Genomic DNA, 4,662 nt, shown 5'->3' with positions numbered 1-4,662 from the left:
GAAAACATTAAGTTCTCGCACTTGAACTTCATCGACAGTTTTCTTATCTTCGAGATACCTTGCAACAAATGTGAATGCCTCTTCTACAATGTACGCTTCCGCAGTGGAGCCTTCGGGCCTAGCTCTATTTCTGAAAAATTGTTTTAACGTTCCAAGGTATCACTCAACTGGGTAGATCCATCACATATGCACCGGACCGCCACACAACGCTTCATCTGGTAGATGAATTGCCACGTGAATCATGATCGTGAAAAAAGCTGGCGGAAATATCATCTCAAGCTTACACAATATCTCAATGATTGAATCTTGCACTTTTTCGAGATCTTCCACTCTCAGGGTTCTAGAACTGATCAACTTGAAAAAGTTGCAGATCTCGGAGATCGTCTCCTGTATCGGTTTTGGCACAAAAGGGCGAATACCATCAGCCAATAGCCTGTGCATGATCACGTGACAATCGTGCGACTTCAAACCTGTGAGCTTCCCGTCAGCAGTCACAGTTTTCTTCCAATTTCCAGCGAGCCCATCTGGGAATTCAACAGATTGGAGGAACTCGGTAAACCGTTGTCTCTTCTCAAGGGTTAATGCATACGCTGCTGGCGGTTTGTACCACCCATTCCTTTGTTGTCTCAAGTGCAGAGAAGACTTGATTTTTAAGTCCATCAAGTCAAATCTCGACTTCTCCGTATCATACTTCTTCTTTTCCAAGCTGATTATCGTCCCGAGAAGATTCTCGCACACGTTCTTCTCTATATGCATGACGTCCATGTTGTGCTTCAACTCCAACTCTGACCAGTAAGACAACTCATAGAAGATGCTCTTTTTGGTCCAATTCAATTCGCACTCAACACGTTTTCGTTTACCGGCATTTTTGCCAGTTGTCGTGCAAGAAACACTAGCCAACTGATCGAGTATGTCTTGCGCAGTCAACTTGACAGGTTTACGACGCTTTTCGTGGCGATCTACGTAGTGATCAATGATTTTCCTCAATCGGTGAAGTGTAGGCAAGAATCGACGATGGTCATAGTAGACGATCCTGTTTCTGACTTTCATAGATGGCGTCTAAAGGTTGCACGCGGGGCACGCAAGATACTCTTGGCCACTCCATCCCGACAAATACGATCGAGCCGGAAAGTCGTTTATCGTCCATAGAAGCGCGGCACACAACTGCAACACTTCATCGTTCGTCCCATCTTGCACTTGGAACCCAGTATCCCACAATTATTTTAGCTATTCAACTAGTGGTTCTAAAAACACGTCCATGTCTTTTCCAGGTGAGCTCGGTCCAGGAATCAGAAGCGTCATCATCAAGTACTCTTTTTTCATGCACAACTAAGGTGGCAAGTTGTACGCAATTAGTACCATGGGCCACATACTGTACGTTAGACTCATTTCCCCAAACGGGTTGAACCCATCAGAAGCTAGTCCCAGACGTACGTTATGAGGCTCTGCAGCAAAACCTGGGTATCTCTCATATAGATTCTTCCACGTCGAATCATCCGCAGGATGTCGCAAAACGCCATCTTCTTTGACGCGATCTCGTTCGTGCCACTGCATCTCAAGCGACGTGTGTCGAAAAGCGTACAATCGCTTCAGTCGATCTTTCAAGGGAAAGTATCGTAATATCTTTTGTGATACATTCTTCTCGGTTAGCTTCTATCTTCTCTCATTGCAAATTGGGCACACTTCAGCTTTCTCGAGATCTTTTCGAAATAACACACAATCATTGATGCACGCATCGATCATATCGTATCCCATACCGAAACGCTTCAGCTTCGCCTTTGCCTCGTAGTGTTTTTCCAGAATTCGGTTACCAATTGGATGACATTTCCTCATGAGCTGCAACAATTCTGTAAACGACTTGTTCGTCCAATGGTTCGTGACTTTGATGTGCATCAACGAAACCAGAAACGACAAAGACGAAAATTCTTTGCATCCAGGGTACAATTCTGCTTCCAACTCGACGAATAAGTCTTCTACTTGCTCCTCTGCATGTACTTCACTTGGAGTCGGATCCGTAAAATCGTCGAAGTCCTCGTGATCCATTATATCATGGAGAGCATCGTGCAATCCACCGACTCATCTCTGGTTAGTCTCGCTGGCATCTTCTACTTGGGTAAGCACATGACGTTCGCTGTGATGATACTGTTGTCAATGGTGCCCACAAGAAGAGTAGTAGTGTCTATTTATGTACATTTGATGTCATATAGTCTTACGAAGACTCTTGCTTGTAATTGCTTATTCATTAATAAAAGGTTGAAACGTTCATTCAATCTTCCTTGTCTGAAGCTTTATGATAAAACCCTGGTCTTTTAGTCCATAAACAAACCTAACAACTTACGAAGAGACAAATGTAGATTTGCATGAACAAACTCTTCGTAGTTTGCTTAAAACGATATATTCGCAATCTTAGGGTCAAAGGACTATTGACCTCAGTATGATTGTTAGAAGAATCTATGATGTCTGGTTATGAGGCATTGAGAGTTGGGGACTCTATAGTTCTTCTAGGTATCTTCCGAAGGTACTGAATTGACCAGTGCACTTCTAGAGACAATATAAGAACAAACCATTTAACCTCTTATGTCTCGAAGTCACTATGTATGAATTGCATCATGCTTACCTTAATCCTGAAATGAGACATGCCATTTCACACCTTAGTATTCTCATTTGAGAAAGTCAGAGTTCGGACTCACTATGTCATTCCGAACAGGGCCTATTGGTGAAATACTAAGTTGTGAGTATGTCATGAGTAACTTTGTGAAGTTCTCATAGATATGGAATTCATGTACAAGATTGCTGAAATGCAATGTATGTCACCTCATGCTTTGTTCCTTGGAGTGTGAATAAATGAACTGGCCAGTGTCCAAATTGAGTCCTGACTCTTTTGGATGAAACAATGTGACTTGTTAGCTCCTCGTCAATACATTGTTTCTAACTTATTCACAAGCGACAAAGGAGTTGAGGAAATAACAGCTAGAAGGGTAAAATGGTAATTTAGTAAATCCCGACTAGCTGATGACATTCATGAAGGGTAGCATAGATAATATTCAGTGGATCCGCTCATCATAATTAGGTCGAATTCTTGAGTAGAAAATAAATTCATTTGAACCGAGAGATTTTCAGTGTCAGCTCTTTAGTGGAGTCAGTTGGCATTAAGCTAAACTTGGAAAAGGTTTGTGAACTTTTGAGTCCAAGTGTTTAGCTAAAGCTTTGTTCATTTGGGTCCATGAGGTCACTGTCACGAATCACATCGATAGGAATAGTTAAACTGGAAGCTAAGTCAAAACAAGAACGAAAATAGTGAAAAGGGTATTTTTGTCTTTTGAGACAAACGATGAAATGAATGTCAATAAATATTTGACAAGGTCATTTTATGACATGTTTCACTCGGCCAAGACTTGATCATTGGGCCTTGTGAATTAATTTCATTTCATAAGAATTTTGTTGAAAATTCTAAATGGGCTTTTTCTTATGTTGTCATGAACAAGTGAAGAAAATTCTAGAAGCCTTTTCTAGAAGCCATAGGCGCCCAACACTACCCAAAGAGAAAGGGAAATTATTTTGTGCATAAATGTATTTAGATACTTGCCAAAAGAAAAAGAGGAAACAAATTTGCATATTAGATGCACAAGGGAATCGGCCAAGAGAGTAATAGGCAAGCCAAGGAACAAAAAAGGAAACAAATCCTAGCCTTCTAGAAGGCTGCCTTGGGCGCCCAAAAGGAATGAGAAATAAGGGTTATTTTGCTCATGAATATGTGATATTCTATAGAAGAGGAAACTACCTTATTGAAGGTAAGACCTCTCCTATAAATAGGAGCCTCATTCTTCTCATTTTAATTCATCCAAGTTTAAGAGATTTGAGAGACTCTCTCTCTAGAACTTGTGGCCGAAAATCCTCTCTCTCTCTCTCTAGTTTATTTTCGATTATTTCTTGTCTTGGCACCTAGGTCCTCACTCGACCTAGTGTTTAGCTCTGCGACTTCGAGGCTCGTTCTCAAGTCGTAGTGTTTAAAAGTGCCCACTCACTGATTCCTTCTTTTCGAGTGATTTAGTGATAGAAACTTTCGTGGTTGCTCGAGGTGCCGAGGAAAGAAAGAGAGACGTGCTGCGAGGGGAGACGAGCATTGCAACTTTCCAAAAGCTTCTACAAGGTTCAAGCTTCAAGAAAGGTTAGTAACTTTAATAGCTCATATTAGTTTTTATTTACATGCACATGCTCTTGTCTAGGTTAGTAAAAACTAGTTTTACTTAAAAAGAAAATTTTTGAAATTCCGCCGCTTAACGAAGCGTTAAACTTTTTCTCAAACCCTAGATCGATTCCAACAAATGGTATCAGAGCTATGGTCAAAGGAATGCATGTGCATGTTTTTAAATTATGAGCTTGAAAATCGTTTTCGAAAGTTTACTAATTTTGTGACAAGTTAGAATTGTAATCTTAGATTTTTTTTTAATTTATTGCTCATGCCTTTAAATTAAAAACCATGTTGATTTTCTATGAGTTTGGGATGATGTTAAAACACATTAGAATCAGTTCTAAAAGTTTTTAATTTTTTATATTGAAAAACGTGTTTTAAAGGTTTGAGAATTTTCGAGTAAAATTTTGTGACTAGTTTTGTTATCTTGCTAGTTTCTTATTTTTACTTGAATCGTTTTATGCTTGTTG

Source organism: Urtica dioica, chromosome 9 (assembly GCF_054948205.1).
Source record: "Urtica dioica subsp. dioica isolate 48M chromosome 9, U.dioica_male_clone48M_v1_H2, whole genome shotgun sequence".
NCBI classification, from domain to species: Eukaryota; Viridiplantae; Streptophyta; class Magnoliopsida; order Rosales; family Urticaceae; genus Urtica; species Urtica dioica.
This window is presented reverse-complemented; position numbering follows the sequence as displayed.